The sequence below is a fragment of the Siniperca chuatsi genome, linkage group LG2, assembly GCF_020085105.1.
Source record: "Siniperca chuatsi isolate FFG_IHB_CAS linkage group LG2, ASM2008510v1, whole genome shotgun sequence".
Lineage (NCBI taxonomy): Eukaryota > Metazoa > Chordata > Actinopteri > Centrarchiformes > Sinipercidae > Siniperca > Siniperca chuatsi.
The window spans coordinates 4,305,736-4,326,183 of NC_058043.1; the positions used below are offsets into that span (position 1 = coordinate 4,305,736).

Here is a 20,448-nt window from a genome sequence, read left to right on the forward strand (position 1 = left end):
TCAAGAATATATTTGTTTGGCCGTGTGAAGCACATATTGATCGACTGTCTAACTAATACACGAGCAACAATGTGCACTCCAATACAGTGAGATGGTGACCAATTGCATTTACTTCTAAACCGTCTCATATCAAATGACCATTTGTTTCTGCTATTGAATCTTCATTACAATAAGTAAGATAAGTAAGAGAAATAGATACGGTCCTTTAGGTGCGTCCAATCATTAACCAGCAAGTTAATTATTTAATTACTTATTTAAAAACAGTAGGCGATTTTAGGGGGGATGGGGGGGAATGCCAACCCCCTTGTTAGCAAAATGACCAAAGTCGCAGTTTGGTTAGGTTTAGGAAACAAAACTACTTGGTTAGGTTTAGAAAAAGATTCTGGTTTGGGTTAAAATAAGTTACGTAAGTTATGTAAGCCACGTGACATAAGTCAACTATGTAACGTTTCTGATGAGGATGGGCTGGTTAAAACAGAAACGCTCTGTCAAAATTTAATAATTCTCAACAATTTATCTATATTCTCTACAGCAGATGAGGGGAAAGAGAAGTGCAGCAGCAGCATGACAGAGGGCGGGTCAGAAATGAACAGAGCTTGGACCAAAAGTGCCCTTGAATGCTCATAAACTTTTTTTTTTTGCTGTTCTAACTTGTTATTTTTTTCAAATAAAACAAATCTTTTAGCAGCAAATTGAGTGTTTGTTTTGACAATATGTAATAACTATACATTATTTCAGAGTTTAGTAAATGCCCTTAAAAATCAGTTCAAGGGGCAAAAAATAGGCTACCTTCTCTGGGGGTTTGCTCAATTGGGCCATTCCCACTGTTAAAAACGAACACATTGCCTACTGCCTGAAAGAATATGGAGAAAGTCACAGAGAAAGTTACAGAGAGAGAGACATTAGACTACTTGAAACTAGAAGGCCACAACTTTAGTACAGTTTACTTTCATTAAGGTATTTTCACATATATTCCATTCAGTGTGCTCATGGCGGCTGCTAGATTGCACTTTCAAATATGTTAACAGTCAAGTTGATACGCTCTGTTGATAATTCATTTTGTCTTGATGTTGCGCTGCCTGGATGAATGCATTTACACAGACAACTGCCATCAATTTCACTCATTCTCCTTATTATCTTTTGGTCTAAAAACTAACACTGCTATAACTGTGTTTAAAACTGCAGCAATACAGATATGTCATTATGCCCAAGACTGCAGTATAAGACCAGTTTCTTGGGATTACAGAATTCCACAGGACACATAGCCTGCGGTATAAATACTGTGAAAAAAAAAGTTTTTTTTTTCGTTAAGCCAAGCCAGCAGGGCAGATACAAAGGAGGGGAGACACAAGAGAGAGAAGAAGGTTGGATTGCATTCATTCACTGTAGTGGTCTTCAATTAATCTGCGCTCTAACAAGAAGTGCAGAAGAAAAAAAAGAAGTCATTGTCTCTTTCAACAAACGATAAGCGTCTTAAAAACGTGATGACTCATCACTTCTGTCTTGACTTTAATCCTCCTCATCCACAGTTTGTATTCAAGCCTTGTCAGCACACTGGGGGGTAAAACAATAGCGGCAGTTGTCTGTTGTGTGTCATAAAAAAAAGGGCAGAATCCCCTTAAGGGGACGCAATGACATTTACAACCACAATCCCCTCAATGATTTTAGCTTGGCTAGTTGCTCCGAATCTCACTTTAAAACCCAAGCACAGGCTCATCCCTTAAAACAGATCTGAGCATTTAGAGAAAGACAAAGTAGCGCAAAGTGGATAATTGTACAAATAAAGAGAGAGTGAACGGCGGAAAGGAAAGGGGGTGGAAAAGGATACAGAGAGAGAGAAAGTTCAAATCCTCCACTTAACTTTGTTTACAGTGCATCAAAAACCTTATGACCGTTTAATCTGTTAAGCGCATGGGTATTGTCTGGCTATCATCTAAAGAGGATGGTGTAATTTTCCCCCCCTTTTTACCCTATACTGCTCTTTTTCATTGCCACAAAGGAGCTTAGTCTAAGCAGTTAAAAAAGCCGCTCTAAGCCGTAAAGTGTGCCTGCAGCATCCATTATATGATGTCGTTAAAGGGATATTGTGTCAGTGAAGCGTCTGTCTGCCACGCTAAGGGACAGCTGACCCAAAAACACTCCTATTGTGTTAAGCTGTATTTAACCTCATCCACTGGGGCCGGAGTGGATGCGTGTGTACACACTAAAGTTTTTTGGGTTTTTTTGTGTGTATGTGTGTGTAGGAGTCTGATGTTGTCTTTAAGCTTAAGGGCTCAGTTTGTGTGTGTACATTCAAGTCCATAAAACTCCTTTGGCTTCAACTTTTGTTTTGTGTGGGGGGGCTTTACATGTCAGTGTGAGTGTACATGCTACAGTGCATATCAGCTTGCACATTAGTTTCCATGCATGCATGTCTGTACATCTACATGCTGGAGTCTATTTCAAGTATTTGTGTGCTTACAGTATTTATTCCCTGCCTCAGCCTTGTTATGGCTGTGATTGTGTTTATGTGTATGCCTCTAAGCCTTTTCCCTCACTGTAATACTGCTTCTTTGTTGCGAGTTGGCCCATTTGTCACCTCGCCCAGTATGTGAGGAGCAGATTGGCACTGAAATCACCTCTATGTCTGGCAGATAGCTCTGTCTGGGGCACTGCTGTTGCTTTAGCAGGCTGCGTCTTAGATAACTAGCACTATCATAATGTGCTGTGACAAAAGGAGAAGCAGCTTTAAACCTGCAAAAACTAATAACATAATAAATAATTATTTCGCAAGTTGTGTGACATATCATCACCTTTTAAGTTGGTGTGGTGAACTTGTTAGTAAAAAGTTGCTTTTTTACATCCAGCAGTTATGAAGCAAGATTATCATTCATTTGGAGTGGTGTTTCTGGCCACCCGATGAATGTTAAGTCCAATATTCACGCTCTTTTAGCTCTGTTTGGTCTGTACAAACTCCTGAGGGAAATATCTGGCTCTTTGGCTGCTAAATGCTACACATGTCAACCAGACTAGTTTAGTGGACTGGTAAAATAGACTTTAAGCTAATAGAAAACAGAGAAACACATATTTACAACACATTACATTCATTTGGCAGATGTTTTTGTCCAAAGAGACTTACAAAAAGTGCATTTAATTATAGGAACAAGAGCTAGACCCTAAACGCGAGACCTGTTGCAGTAAAATGATTCCCTTCCTGATTTGATTAGACGGAGTATAATTTGGACCTGCTCCGGCTCGGGTCACTGGTTGGGTCCCCCTAACACTAACCCTATTTCCCAGCATTGATACTTTCTTTCCAGAACAACATTCCAGAAAATCTGCAAATTTATCACATTTACTCACAAAATTGGCACATCCTGGCTACCATGCTGTGGCTACTTCTTCTGTCTGCTGTGTGCTACTCACATAAAATGATGTGATGCCGTTCGACAATCTGACAAGCATTTTGGTTGAAGCACACTGACACCTCAAGTCCACATACAATACAAAATTGTGGACCATGTATGTGAGTTCACAGTTTTCATTCAAATGTAAACTCTGTTTACGATATCATTGACTCTACCATTATACGATCGCTGGAGATGAAAGGGTTCTTTACACATATTGACAGTGTGACCAACAAAGGAGACAAAAAGTTAGTGAAGATCGTTGAAGACTTGTTTTTCTGTTTAGAAATCATTTTTCTGTTTAATATATTTGTGAGTCTGAGTTTGTGATATTGCATTTACTGTTCACAATACTACTTGTCATGTTTTTCATTCATACATTTCCTGGTTATGTTCCTTAAACACTGACACTGTCTTTGTGTTCTTAACAGTTGGTCGAACTTCTGGTTTCCGTGCTGCACTTCTGTTTGATTGTTTCCCTGAGCTAACTAACATTGGCTTAACTAGCTTATTTAACAATGTCATGGGAGCACTTCTAAAAATCAATAAAAAATTGAAATGGCAGGTTGGTGCCACACCCTCAAACTATTAACAAGTGGGAGGATGACATGAAGAAATGGCCTTATATAACATATGAGAGAGAGAGCGCCCCGTATCAAAATACTGGTAGCCTACATTAGAAAGGATGAAAGCCTAAGGTTACTGTAGTTATTTCAACCTTTTTTTTTGCAATTAGAGAAAGGTGCGGACACTTTTATTTTGACAAACAAAGTTAGCAGGCAAGTAAGCAATGGACTTCACATGACAACATCCACAACTTGGATTATTTTTTATGAAAAAAAAACAATGTTATGATTATTTTGATTGGTGGACCCTTACGGACTAAAGGAATATAAATAATCGAGGAATGGACACAGACTTTATGACCGCTTTAAAGGTAATGTTAGGGAGTCACCACCTTTTTTCATCTCTCTTGTTTACCATGCCGGTAAATCTGAATGAAATGTCATGGTTTCTGTAAAATGAACTGAACGATTGAATTGTGGTGAATCTAACCGATCTAAGACCCAGTGTATAATTGAGACCTGCGTTATTTGACAAAATGTGTATCCACACACGACCAGTAAAATGACTGTGTTTAAGTGTTGTTCAACACTTCTCTGGTGTCGGGTGGTTGAAAACACTCCTACTCCAAGTAAACCTTTTGTTTGTACCAGTTATTATGGCAACCCTTAACTGCACAAAACATTCCGGTATTCCTCGAAGCCATAGTGGTCCAGAGAGTTGTTATGTTAGCTAGCCAATGACCGGAATTGCCTGACCGGAAGTCTCACACAAAAAACGTCAACTGGCTGTGTCCGTAATTTCGCTGAAAATAAGGTGAATACAACCTACATTTGCTATGGCTGTATTTACATGTCTGTGCTGTTTTTGTCATGCTGTTTTGCTGCTGTAAGGATTTTGCTCAGAGGGATCTTTAATCTTACTATTCATGAATAATGTTTTTAAAAAGAGCATAACAACGAACATAATTTAATTTAATTCAGGGAAACTATTCAACATTTATTCTGGAGGGTAAAGGTTCCATAATTTGTTTTGTGTAATATCAATCAAGCTGTATGAGAGTGTATTATACTGGAAGATCAAATGGAATCCATTAATTATGGAATATAACCCTTAATGGAATCAGTTGTATATTTTTAATAAAATGAACAGTTAATTAAATGTTGAACTTTCTCTTATACAGTTATGAATATTAGTGTTTAGTGACAAACCCTTTTACCTGTGACAGGGCAAAGACGGTCTTTTAAAATGAACCAAAACAAATAGGCTAATCTACTGGGCAAAGTGGGACATTAGCAAACATGACTGGTTTGTCTTAATTGAGCACAATACATCAACTCAGAGTGGAATGGATGGCTTGTTGAGGAAAACACACCTATCTCACCCCTTCAGGAGACCTTCAGTAATGAGTCTGCTTTGATTGTATTATACCATTGCTCTCTCTCTTCACCTCTGTCCTACTAATTTTATCCTGCTAGGACAGAAGGAGACGTCAGGGAGGGAAAAAAACGAGTGAGGGGGACGAAGTGAAATAAAGAGATGTAAAGGGGACTGGTGAAAGGGGGAGGGATTAGGACAAAAGGAGAGCGAAGGCACAGTAAAGGTGTATCTCAGCCGGTAGAGCAAAGCACCAACACTAACAGGGTGTGAGCAGCGCAGTTCTTTTACTGGCTCCAGCCATGCTAAAAACAGTAATGCAGTTTAAACACTAGCTTAAATTAAACACCCATGCTTATCAAAGGCCACATTTATACCTGGCATTAACATGCGACCTGTGTTTGGATGCATTATCTGTATAATGACATCTGATCATTGTTTCAACTTTTTGCCGCAGGGCTGCTGCAGTTTTTTTTTTAAACTATATGAAAGAAACAATAAGAAGGAAGAATGTAATAGGGTGGGAGACAGAGGTTAAGGGAAGAAGAATAGCAATAAAGGAATAAAACATCTTAGTGTAAGAATTCACATATGTTTCCTTTAGTTTAGAAGAAACAGAGAGGAAAGAGTAGCATATGTCAAGCTTTAAAATATCTGATATAAGTGAGTTGATGTATTTATACTAGGTATTTGGCATACTTTTTTGATATCTGCAGTAAACAATTAGTAGGATAAACTGACAAATTTCAAGGAAAAAAATATTTCCAAACTGAATATAGCCATTAGAAAAGATGTCCTTAATTCCTCAAACTCAAAATAAGGAAAGGAGAGAAACTGGGCTTTGGGGTGAGGCTAAGGAAGAGAGAGAGAGGTGTGGAAGGGATGGCAAACATTTGTGAAAATGATTATATTTGTACAGTTCATTACCAAGAAAAAAAAGCAGCAGATTTAAAGAACAATACATGGTGCCAGCGCACATTTCTCTTTGTTATGCCAATGACACAGACCTAGATTACACACTAGTGTTTGAAGACATGCCAAGGAAGTGAGAAGGTACAAAGAAACCAGATTTTCATTCACACACATATTCACACACTCACACAGAAATTGTTGGCAGTCACTCATGGCTTGGATCCTCTTAGAGGGGAGAAAATAAGCCAAACCTTTCATCTCAGTAAACATTTGCTATTTTAGAAGTCAGCTACTTGCATATTGTGTGTGCATGCATGTGTGTGTGTGTGTGTGTGTGTGTGTGTGTGTGTGTGTGTGTGTGTGTGTGTGTGTGTGTGTTAGAGAGCATATTGTGTCAGGAGGTTTAAAGAGAATGATATTCAGGGTGGAAAAAGTTAATCCCGACCTCAACTGTATTAGTCACACTTCTTGCTTTAACACACACACACACACACACACACACACACACACACACACACACACACACACACACACACACACACACACACACACACACACACAGTGCACTGCACAGGTGACTCTTGGTTGCCCCCTCCTGATCAGCTCAGTGGCATTTTCACAATGTTGTAGTCTGTCAGGCCCAAGCTGCTCCAATTGGAAACCTTGAAAAGCCCACTTGGTCCTCTGTCTCCCTCAGTGTAATGATATCTTCATTATGTATGCTGCAGCCAAACAAATAGCAAATTCCCAGGTGTGTCAAGTCCTTGGGAAGACACATCCTGTGTGATCCTGTGTTTGGGCCAGGGGATTCTCCTGCTGTGGAATTGTTGGGACTTGATCAATGATGAATTGTTGAAGATAGAGATGCGGTACTTTGTATTTTTGCACTTTTACATTTGGTTTCCTTTTGATTGAGTAGGTATCAGAAAAGGTGAAATCTCTGCAATGTTGGTGTCATAGTACCTCACAGAGGACAGCATGGTGCCATCAACCCTGCAGACCCTCCTGTCTTTTCACATCATTATTATGAATTAATGAAGAACTGAGGTGCGTTTGCATTAAAAATCACGTTTACACAGCAAAGGTCTGTTCAGAGGCTGCATAACAACAGAGTGATCTCATCCATGAGAACAGTAGCTGTGTCGGTGTCATTTCTGTGAGATGCCGCAGGCTCATTGGGGTTGATGACTCTTTATTTCTGCTGGTCCTCTGTAATCAGCATGGAGGGAAGTATGATCTTGAAAGACAGGTGGGCAGCTGTTGAGACTGATTATCATATGATTTTGCTTTCCAATTGTTGTCCTCTGTGGCTGATGATTACTACATTGTCCTATGAAATCGAATACATGGTTGCTTTGGGTTTAAGCCAAACGGCCTTTAAGACTGGACATGTGTTGCTTATTGTCACTGTTTTTTGAAATGTACATAATGGAATTGTATTGTGCCAGATGATGATCTCTGACTGATTGAAACATTGCACTGCAAAAGTTAATTAAAATTATAATGCTAGCAAAAAATCCAAGGTGGGGCGGTGCTTGGTCCGTTTTCAAACAGGAAAAGATGGTAGCCTGGTCACAAACTTTCTCAAATTACAGCTAAACATTACACTATAATGTCTTTCTGAAAACATTTGAGGCGCGAAACAGACAATACAATAACAGAATCTTGATTCATATTTGATCAGCACTGCCTAGTTTGACAATTTGCTTTGAGTTTCGTGAGCTTGGTGCCTTGCGCAGTATCAACCAGTCAGAGCAGCAAAACGTGTGACTTCAAATCTGGACCGGTAACGCTACTCTGTCAGTCATCGTATCAAACCTGAACCGACTGAACCAACCTGGCCCGAGCCAGTCCAGGAGAGGTGGAAATCTGTTTGAATGGGAGAGGGGCCAGACGTATTTGCCAGAGCAATTGAAACATGAGTTCGGCAGATTCGTCTAGTTCCCAGCCTAGGTGTCTACGCTCTAAGTTGCCTTCTAGAGATAAAGACATGCATTTTCTCTAAGAGGAGCAGCAGGACGAAAAACTAGATAGAGCCAGTTATGCAAGTAAAGCCTAGACTAGAAGATATCAGGCTCAAAATGAATTGTTTGCTTGCCATCCTGTTGCAGAGTTGGGCACATAAAGCCCCCCCCATCAGACCAAACAGCCCCCGTCCCCAGAGTCGAATGGCTTATATTGCATACTCATACTCATTCACAGTATTATCCATTTGTCAGTTCAATGAAAATAAAAGAGCAAATAGTTATTGTATTCTTTTTTTCCCCCCTTTGTGGTACTAAACATACGGATTACATTTATATTGCAAATGTATTTTGTCGAGACTCATTGCAATAACAATGTTGATGAGTCATTTCATGTCCAGGTTAGAGTCCTCCTCTAAGACAGCTATGAAATTATAGTCTATGAATACAAAGAGAAGATGCTTAATAGTGTTTAACTACAGTGATTATCAATCGATGAAAACATCAAAAGTGCATGGGATTGCCAATCAGATTTCACCCTGACAGCACTGAACATAAAGCCAATAGCAAAACTGTGGATTTGTATACAAAGGGTTTAAACCACACAAGAGGCCTAAGTATTGTATTGACAACACAGAGGTCTTCAATGGGGATGGTGAAAAATTGTATTCATCATGCTGGGTTGTAAGTATACATGTCCACATAACTACTGAGACAGCTTCCTTATGGGGCTTTGAAAGATAAAAACTACTATTATGTCGTATTCAAGTGCAGAACCTTATTATAAATACCCTTGTGATTCATTGGACCTTGGACATTGTTATATCTGCTCGTATCTACCCCACAAAACAATTGATGCTTGTCTTGATCTCTTGGCAGTTGTATTAATCAGCACCACTGCTATCTCTGGGACAATGAAAAACACTTAAAGTACCAATGAGCATGCTGTGCTTTTACAGCAGAGGAACAACATTAAATGTCAACACTCATATACACTCACAAAAGTGCAACTAACACCTTTCAGATATTGCTAAACTTGAACATGGGTTTAACAGGTGAAACAAAGTTTATGACAAGGACATCAGCATTACAATGATGTCAGGTTGTTTGGGGCTTACTGGGTTGAGGTGGATATGCTGAATTTACAACCTAGTTTCTGACCTGCCTCTCTGCACGATATATACTTTGTAATAAAGCCAAAATGTCTGGTTCACTGATAAACATTGTGTTACCAAACACTGTCACTTCAGGACACAAGGTGATTTTTCACTGTGGCACTGAGAGGACACAAAACTTTTCAAGTTTTTCTCTGTCCAAGGCCAGTTCAGTCTACCCTGCTGGATTATTCACACAGTGTATGTTGTCACAATCTTTTATAGCATCTGATGAAATGCCAAAGTGGCATTCTCAAACTGTTGTGCTGGAAGACTGAAGCCCAGAAGACAAACAATAAGCATACAAAGGCATTATGAAAGGAATAATGAGAATTTGTTCGCTTCTTGCAAGAAAAAAAGTTGCTGTTTGGCAGATGACTCTCAAGACTCAGATATCATTTTTCTGCCAGTAAATGAGTCCATCACTCCAGCAGACGTACTAGATCAATTTGAATATGCACTTTCATAACACCTCACATAACTAAATGCGGATACTAGGCAATTCTGAAAAACATTGATTACATTTAATTATTATTTTCCAGTGCCAACATTTTTATAGTACATTTTTCCTACAATATTTGCACATGGCACAACATTCTGGTAGTTGCACTGTATGTGCAGGTATTGCTATGTCCAAATTAAGGCAAAAAGAACTTCTTGGTCTAGGTTATGAAAAATAATATTGTGATTATGGCAAATAAACTATGACTAAGGTTTTACAATTAGGATAAGGTTAGGAAGATTGTTATCTTGGTTGAGAACTAATTGTTGGTATTAGATGGGACGTGAACCCTAGTCTCTGGCACCAAAGTTGAACATGTTATACATCTATCTACAACCTCAACCTTTCCTGTTACTGCCTCTTGACTGGAGCAGCCTCCTGCATAGTCTATGAGAAACCAAATGACTTTTGTAATCACATTTTTCAAATGCATCTCACTTTTTTGGGGGCTTTTTGTGATCTTAAAACTTGATATTTTATGGTTTGTCCATGATTTTAGCTGTCCTGTCCATCTCTTGTATTTGTTTTTAAATGTGCTGTATAAATAAAGTGTGCATACTTACTCATCACTCACTCGTCATTACTTTTTAAACCATGAACATTTGCTAATTTCAGCTGTTTGTTTCTGTTGTTCAGTTCAGATCAAAGATTTGTAATTAGTGACAATATAGTTTATTTCTTTTTTCTATGTCACCCAGCGATGGCATCACTGTTTATAACACTGTGACGTTACAGCACTCCTTCTGACTGTCTTCAGTTCAATATTAGGTTCAAACTATTGTTGGTTCAAACAGTTTCATTCACTTTAGTACAAACAAAGCTTATATAGACACAATTTATAAGGTTAACAGCTCAGCAACCACCTATCTGCAACAAAGTTAGCACATCACGAGTTTCTGCCATACATGCTTATATGCTTACAGTAAGCAGGACATACAGTAACACACGGCACATCATGGCTGGGCTGACAATGGCACTTTCTGTCACCAGTGACGTTAGCACCAATGCAAAAAACTACTGGCACGTTCAGTGGCACTGATGAATCAGTGATGATTCAGATACACTCAGTTTGGCTGAAGGATTCGATCTTAAGGATTTGCTCATTTATGCACTAAATACCTCTAACCACTACTTCCTTCACTGGCACTGAACACTAGCACTGTATGTTTATCGTACTGTGGAATTGTCTAATATGAATGTAACTCATAGGGAGATTGGGATGGCTTTAAAGTGCATTATCATGCATGGATAGTAACTCTGATGGTAGTAGTAGTACCTTCAACAAAAATAAAACCAGATGATTGACACGATTACCCGTCTCAAGCAAGTTTCAATTTTTATACAGTACAATACTGAATTCAATGGAAACCGTCATCCGGTTTCCTGCCTTCAAGACAAGTAACCACATTAATGAATCTGAAGAGTTGTGATATGCTTCAGATAACAGTAGCAGTAAGGTAACTTTACTTAACATGTGATTGATAGGTTTTCTTAATTTAATATAGCTTGTGGGATATTTACATTAAGTGCAACTTTTTTCTAACCTTTGATAGCATCCAAAAACAAAAAGAAAACAAACAGCATTAAAATGAATAAGTAAGCTGTTTCACTGCTGTGAAAGACCAAATGATCTAAAGACCACCTCAGGCTATACCCCACTCTCTTTCTTGCTCACTCACTCACTCACACACACACACACACACACACACACACACACACAGTCAGTAGAAAACAGCAAAAAACTGAGTTATGACCCCATTAATGGGCCACACAGGCCAAAGCACACACAAAAATAATCAAACAGATGCACACACCAACACACACACACACACAAAAATTGTTCGCTGACAGGGTGAAAATAATTCTTTAGTTTGTTTAATTATCACACCATCAAATTACCACTACAGGGGCCATTCATCTGTCACTGGCATTAAGTTATTGGTGTGTGTTTTTGCGTAAAAATTGTCTTTTTTGTGAGTTTGTGTGTGTGTGTGTGTGTGTGTGTGTGTGCACATGTGTATTGAGTTATCAGTTTGCCTGGCAGTGCTGCAGGCAACAGATAAGAAAGCATTCCTCCATTTTCTTTGCTTTTAAATCCACCATGCCCGGACTGCAGAGGTGTGCAAAAACGATTTTATTGGCGATGACCTGGTTATAACAAAATAAGTGTGTTTGTTAACATGTTAACAACAGACACTCTTCACAAAAATGGCAGACGTATCTATCTTAATGGGGTAGAGATTAGTTCTTGTCATTGAAAGCAAAGTTGAAAACCCAACTTTCGGTCACCTCCAACTCTGTCATCTCTTATTTTTACTTTAATTCAGTACCATTTATTATACAGTACAGGTGTTGTGACATATTTCTTTGTTTCTGTTATTAGATGACTGCAGGACTACAGGTTCTTAAAGGCCAACAGCCCAGCATTTGTTGCTAGCCTTAATGAGTTGCCACTTAGTATCTTGAGACTCTCAATCAGATCAACTCAACAGATGTCTGACATCAGAAACAAAAAGATACATTGATGGCAACATGCAAAATATGAGCTGAAGGAGAGTAATTATATGCACTTAGGTGCACTTGAATTGCATTTAATTGTTGATTGTATTTGGATGTTTATCACTCTGGGCAGTTTTAATGGTTAACCACACCTGCCATCATAGAGCTTGTCAGCCTATTGGTGTGCATGTTGTATAAATATGGGTGTGGTTTCCATTTAAAAAAACCAAAACATTCTGACTTGATGAAGATCCAAGTAGGACCGCAATGTTGTCCTTATTAAACTTTTGTGGCATGAAATAAGTGTGCAGGCATTAACTTGCAAAATATGCAAAATTATAACACAACATTTGTGATCACAGACAGAGCTTTAGTCAACAGCAGATCTGTATTTGAGAAACAGGGAACAGGAAAAAAGCCATTAAAAGACCAAAAACATCAGTGAATTGATTGCACTAACAAGTATTACCAGTGTATCCAATGCCTGATATTGCTTATTCCTCTGTGCCATTGGCCTTGGTTTTTGTCCTCTGCTGAAAGTAGTCCCCAACAAATGTACTATTCACTGCTGTTTGCTAAAAACTACAGTGCCCAGCTGTTTTAGGAAATAATAAATCCTTTTGAAAAATGTAACTATATGTTTGTGTGCGTATTTAAAGATTTACTCTTTTGTGAGGAATGAATGGTCTTGGGGCTGAGACACACACAGACAGATTAGGGATGTCTAATGTACAGGGCTCCAGGCTAACTTTTTACATTGGTGGCACTGGTGCACCTAACTTTTTCATTTAGGTGCACCAGCACATAATTTAAGTGCAGCCAATAATACATTTTAAGTGTTACCTTTTTTTGTCAGTTCCCATACACACTGGCAATTTCTTAACACATGTAAATGATTGTAAACAGGACTAAAGGTGCAGAAAAATGTTTTTTTAATGGATTTTATTAGGCTCTATTATGAGCACTGTTAAACTGTATTATCATTTCTGACTCCTTACTGCTTCGGTTTGCTGCTGCCTGGCGCTGAAATGCTGCGAGGAGGGGGGCTGCTCTGCCGGCCACGCACCTGTCATGGCACTGGACGTGTTTATTTTAAACATTGTGCTTTTTAAATGTCTTGATTTGGAATGTCAATGCTCCGACAGCAAAAGCACTATTATATCCACGGGGCCTGCGGATAATCCACGGATTGGGTAGGCCAGGTCATAAAATGAACATTGTGATTAACAGCAGAGGGGTTGCGGTTGGGTGTTATAGGGTGAAGCCTCTCCCCCATTCCTAAACCTAACCAAGTAGTTTTGTTTCCTAAACCTAACCAAACTGCAACTGAAAACTAAATTGCAGTAAAGAGAGTGAACGATGTGCCAAATACTTTAAGACAATATCGCAAATGGTGTGAAGCAAAGTAATCATAGTTCCTTCCTATATTTGCTTTCAGAGGTTAGAAATTTTGAAGCCTGAAATAGCAGCGTCTAACTCAGACTTCCTTTGCTTCACATCACTTCCCCTCTAAATATGCAGGGTCAACAATCATCCGCTTCCTCCCAAGGCCTACAATAAGCAGGCGGCAACATCAATTAGCCCCCTTTTAGCACAGAGTCTGTTGGGGACACTTAACAATGGCCAGTGTTGGAAGATTAGTGCTTTTCTGGCTTAGCTTTCTCAGCCGATCCTATTGGGGAGATGCTAACTGGATGCTAAAAGGCAGCTTGCCCCAGATGGCTGATCATATGAGGGTGATGCAAGCCCCATTACAGTAATCCAAATGCTGAGACTATTGTGGTTGAAAGGCAGGCCGTTTGAGAGAGAGTTTTGAAAAAAATGCAAAGAGACAAAAGTTGGGAGCAGGACAGAAAGAGAAGGAGGGAAAAATAAAACAAGAACTAAGTTACAAGAGAAGGAAAGAGACAGAATGAAGAAACACAAGGGATTGAAGAAAAAATAAAATGTGAATAATAAACAGGAAGCTAGAGAGAAAATGGAAGAAAAGAGAGGTGATGCGAAAAGAAAAATGAATCGAGGTGAGAGGATGAAGAAAAAGATACAGATTGAGAAAAGGAACCCTGGCTATCAGAGAGATGAAGGGAGGGAGATATTGGGAAGAGGATGGGACAAGGCTCATTAGGCAAAGACAGAAACAAACCACAGAGGACATACAGAAAGAGGAGAGGACCGAAAAAAGAAAGAAAAGGTGTTGAGATGAGAAAAGGAAAAGGAGGACAAACAAAAAATGAAGGAAAACAAAGAGGAAAGAGGCCAGGGACGCATACATGGTAAGAGGGCAAAACAAGGCTCATTACACAAAGTGAAATATTACGATATGGAGGGAAAAAAGTGAGGTTATTTGGGGGAAACGGTGCAGGGAGGGAGAAAGATAAAAAATGTCTGGGATGAGCAAACAAAGAGGATAGATGATGTACAATCAGAAATCAACTTATTTCATACCACATACTGTGATTCATTGTTTTGGCACATTTTGTAAACATGTACTTAGCAATAGTTATATTTTTGAAAATCCAATAGCACTGTGTTTGCTTGTAAGAAGAGTACATTATCCACAGAATCACACAACTGCAAACTACTTGGTTAAGACATATCAGAATGGTTCAATGGATCCCAAAAATAATTCTGTCACATTGTTTTCGATGTTTTGGGGGATTCACCATTAAATATGTAAGAAGCATCATTTAGACCTTACAGGCCTTAAGGCTAACTTGATTTTATGGGTATATAAAATTAATTAAATTGTTTGCTAAAGTTGTCACTTATGGAAGCATATAAATAAAGAAAACAACAAGGGGCCTAGGATCGACTCCTTGGGGAACACCAGACCTCAGATGTACCAGGGCAAAGGAGGATTTTCCAGTGATAGCCAGTGACAGCAGGAATGCAGAAAGGTATGCAAAATTTGTGTGACATTCAAACGGTGCAGCAAAATTTGGGTGTGGAGGTTGGTGGTGGAAAAACATAATCTGACTAAGTACATTTCCTCTAAAACATATTTTACTCTTCCAGAATAGATTCACATGAAAGGACTTTGTAGGAGGTATTATTGCAAAACGTGATTTAAACCTATTCTGAAAGATTATGGATTAAAGAGAATGCACCACAAACAACTCCCATTGGCTTTGTACTTGAGTTCTACACTTTTGCAGTCCCATCACTATATGTTTCAATTGTTACATTTCCCCAGAAGATCATCAACATTCCGTTGTACCTTACCTGCCTGATAATGCTTCTTGGTGTCGGGTGAATAGAACTGGTGACGCTGTGGTTGCACGTGGAAGTTTATTCTCTCTCATAGCCAGCATTAGAGGTTTCCACTGATAAGGACCATTACTAAATTAGGAAAAAGTAGAGGGGAAAAAGAAAAAAATAAGACCAATGTGTCAGACAGGGAAAATTAAGGGGCATCATTACAGACAGGTGAACTATGACTTTATGGTATCCTAGGGAGATTTGTAGGAGAGAGAGATATGGAGGGAAAGCAGTCAAATGGACAGAGAAAAGAGGATATGATTGCAGAAAGTGAGAGACAAACAGTTAATAATAGCGACCGAGTATTGGTTGAGTAAATGCATGGATAGAATACAGAATAAATTATATGACAAGAATAAAGAAAAAAGACACTTTTACCAATATTTAGCTTCATCTTGAAAGGACATAGTACACAAAATTAATCACAGGACTATGACATGAGATGTATCTTGTGTATGTTTCTATATAAAGTGTGTATGAGCTCAAGATAATATATAGGCAGGTGCGAGGTGGCAAGTCTGAGTGTGTATATATCAGAAAATGGCTTTTCCCTTCATTCAAGGCAAACAAAATTGCTCAACACTGTGTGACTAACACTGAATGGAGGGATGAAGGAAAAGAAAAGAGAAAACGAGGCACTTTTCTTGTCGGATAAAAATGTACGTTCCACCGATTAGACGCAGACAGATGTGAACAATCAGTGAGACGAATTGGGGAAAATCTGCCCTGAGAGCTATCTTTCTCTTACTAAAACACACACACACACACACACACACACACACACACACACACACACACACACACACACACACACACTTTATCTCTCTCACTTGTTATCTCATTCCCACACAAAAGTGGACACACTGTGAAACACACAAACCTAATCGTTCTTTCTCATAGGCCTCTCTTTCTTTCACACACAGTATCTCTTCATTTTCATTTTGCTCAATTTAGACAGTTAACTGCTGTTTCCCAGTAGTACACTGAGGAACTCAGAAGGGGTTTGGCATCATATACACACCTGCTGTTGGTGGACATGTCTGTTAAAACCTTGCAGTTATAGGAAGGTCACTAGAACCCTAGATGTAGTACATAAGAAAATAATGCAACAAAAAGGCATTTAATTTATTTTGCAGGAAAGAAGAAAATCATTTAAAGGCTACAATAGTATGAACATATTGTTTCACCATTCTGTTTCACTCATCTGTCCCTGGGATAAATGTACACAAAAAAGACAAATGAGACAGCAAATTGAACATGCTTCTTCCTAATCAGTCTCCTAGTTTTGCTTCACTTCACAAAACAACAAGTTGAAGAGAATGCAAATGCTCGCTTGCCTTTCAAAGACAAAACCCTTACTTTTGGCAGTCAGACAAAACACCAAATTATAAATTCCAGTTATTTTGTGTAAAACAGCTAAGACACTTTAATGATCTTTTCCTGAAATACAGGATGCAGGAAAAGGAGTAGAGAAATCAAAAGCAAGGATGCAATCACACAAACGTAAAACCAACAAATTATTGTCATAACAGAGAAGTCTTTTGTCCTTTTGTAAACTTTGAAGATCGATTTTACAGTTTTTTTTTTATTTAGTGCACGCATCCATTACAGAGCCTCTCCATAAAGCATTGCTAAAGTGAAAGTGTATTTGCCTCAAACCCATGTAAACATGCAGAAGTAACATTAAGTAGCAGTAACAGCAAATGTTTAAATTGTAAACACAAGTTAAATTATATTATTAATAATAGTAATGATAATAATAATTATATTATTTAATATAAAAATTGATGTCATTTAAAACATAATTCCCTACAATGTACTTTTCCTTACTTTGTGATAGACTGAAAATTGCAGAGGAGAAAGTTAGAAGTTATTCATCATAAATATCTTTGCTAGCTTTCAAAATATAAATTTGATGAGCATTACTAAAAATAAGAAGAGTAGTGAGCCTGTCTTCAATGTGCTCCATGTAGTCTTCACTATCAACAATCTCTACTGGCATCAGAAACAGGTAAGAAAACATAAGCATCCAAAGCTAATAAGTCACAGTTCTTGTGGTCTCCATATGGTATCTACATAGCCAAGATGTGGTAGGTACAAGAGCTACAGCCTTCAGAATGACCTCTGCAACGCCATGACACAGAGGCATAAATCCAGCTCAAGAGCTCTCACTCACTCAAGGTGAACATGTGAGTTAATTGTTTCAACTACAAATTAATGTAGATTTCCAATAATTGCTTTAAAAAGGAAATTCTGGTACTGTTTGGAGTGCAGTTACACAACAACTCGACAAAGATATGTTTTGAAGGGGGGAAAATGGAGGATGGAAGAGATATTTCAAAAAAATAGACACTGAGAGGGAGAGTCATTGATTTGGCTTTTTTTTTTTTCTCCAAATCTCCATTAGCCGGTTCTTTGGGTCTTTAACGTGAAATCAGAGAGAATAAAAAGCCTGGGTTAGAGGACAAGAGATAGGGATGAAGGGCAGAGAGGAAAAACCAAAAAGAAGGATGGGGTGAGAAAAAGAGTCTTGAGAACAAATATGTTGAAAAAACTAATGGGAACAGATACGAGATTAAGAAAGTGAGAAAGTGGTTGGTTAGTTAGAACTTTGCAGTCCAACTCTACTTTTAGATTTAGCTCTTTTAGGTGAAACGCTGCTCTGCCCTGACATTTTGACAATATGTAAAGTTAAGTTAACTGACGTTCAGTTAGCTGGCCCGTCTGCCCGCGCAGAGCAGCTGTGGACTGCGGTGGTTGAAATGGTAACACTTTACAATAAGGTAAGATAAGATTTAGAGTAGTTACTAGGGAACAAATGAGGAATGAATGGGGAACTAACTATTAGTTAATTGTCAGTTCTTGAGTAACTCCTAATCAAATGTCATAGAGTAGCTAATCAGTAGTTAATGATTAGTTAATTAGCTTTGTACACGAGTGCGGAATGAATGAGCAACGACTTGATTATTGATTATTCGTTAATAATTACTTGCTTAATAGTTCCTAATGGAGGAATATATATTATATAAAATAATGATGAATTACTAGAGAACAGACTGGGACATCCTATATTAATGAACCATTAGGTAATGATTAGTTCATGAATATCTGAACAGTATATCGATCATGCTGGCCACTTTCTTCATGAGTCGTTCCTGATTAACTCTGAACCAACCGGTGAACAGCACAAAACTAGTAACAATCTCATGATTACTTACCCTTCAAGTAAAGTGGTGCATCATACTGACTGGATCCTGAGTACTGAATAATTACTTAATTATTACCTGTCCATTAGTTACCCTTTTTGTGCCCCCTCAAGCAGAATGGTGCATCATACTGGGTACTGAGTACCGAATCATTACTTCATCATTATCTTCACTGCAGTGAGACAAAACCTAATGCTTATGTTTTTCAGATGAAACAGGCGGGCACACTGAACTGCAGGCTGCAGAAATTAACGTTAGTGTGTTTACCCCTGCGACCACCAGCAGCCCACGTCCCGTGTCTCCCACTGAAGGACACAAACGCTGTATTTTGCACATTATGTTTGCAGATAAATAAATGGTTGTGGAACCAAATGTGTGTATAGTGACTGTTTGTGTATCTGAAAACAATGAGAAGAACTTCCGCACACTGTCTTGCTTATTGCTGAAATGTTTATGCATGAAATATAAACTAAAGTTGGCAAAGACAGAGAGGCAGAAAGCAGAATTAAAAAGGACATTTTATTTCATTTGGCATAAAAGTGGAGGGTGTTAGCTAGTTAGGGACGTTTGTAACATTTTCAAAGGCCTGGGTGTGAGAAGAGTTTGACTGACAGAAAATCCCTGACATGATGACTGAGCCATGTTTATGACTGATTTATTCTATGCGATATCTCTGTCTTTCTGTCTGCTGTATCTTTTAATCTCTTTCTTTCTCTTTGCTGCTTTCTCAACTTTTTCAAACCCATATCATATCTCTCCCTCTTTTTAACTATCTTTCTGAGTCTCTGTCTTTTTTATATTCACCATCCATTTCTCTCTCTGTTACTTTCGCCTCCCTTTTTCTGTAATTTTAGGTACCATTTTGCTTCCAAAGCTTAATATAAGTTTTGTAACATTTGTAAATACACAGTATATGCAGTTTCAGTCTCAATAATGAAAATTATATTATTACTTTAGTCATCACTCTCAATGAGCAGTAACACTATTCATATTACATTTTTATTTGCAATTCTACAGGTTCCTTTCCTGCAAATAATCAGAAAGCACTTTAGTGGGAATGGTAACAACTGTGACAATTTAGTCTTTGATATATGCTTGTAATATTTTTCAAATTCAAATGTCACCATATGTAGTTATACTCAAATATATCAGTTTCATTCCTCACGAACGATCGTGTGCAGCTCATCGTTAAATGTGTGCACTTCTTTCAGTAGGTTAGAGCACCAACCTCCTCCTCTTTCATTGGTCAGAACAGCTCTATCCTTGGACACTCATTGGCTGGCATGACTCTACACTTACTATAAACACAACAGAGCATGGCTGAGTTGAAATGTGATACAAGTGTACCGTCATGCTTTTTGAGAATATTAAGTGAACAAATATTTTTTCAGGTGGTAATAGTCACCTGTACTGTAGCACTTAATGTCCTTTTTAATTGTTTGTATAGGGGACATCTAGCTCTTGTTCCTATGGAGTTCTCCATTGATGGTAAGTCGCTTTGGACAAAAGCATCTGCCATATTAATGTAATATGTAATTTATATAGGGGCAATTCATAACATAAATTATCTCATTGCACTTTTCCCATAGAGTAGGTCTAGACCGTACTCTTTATAATATTATATAA

At 38.3% G+C, this 20,448-nt stretch overlaps 1 long non-coding RNA gene across 2 annotated transcripts in view; it reads right to left on the reverse strand.

Annotated features, from left to right (window-relative positions):
• The window catches only part of LOC122887795, a 118,714-nt gene that overhangs the window by 54,993 nt on the left and 43,273 nt on the right, over positions 1–20,448 (reverse strand). For both annotated transcript variants that reach the window (XR_006380612.1, XR_006380610.1), the window contains one exon: positions 15,581–15,697. This is a non-coding gene — a long non-coding RNA (uncharacterized LOC122887795). The remainder of the gene's footprint in view (positions 1–15,580; positions 15,698–20,448) is intronic.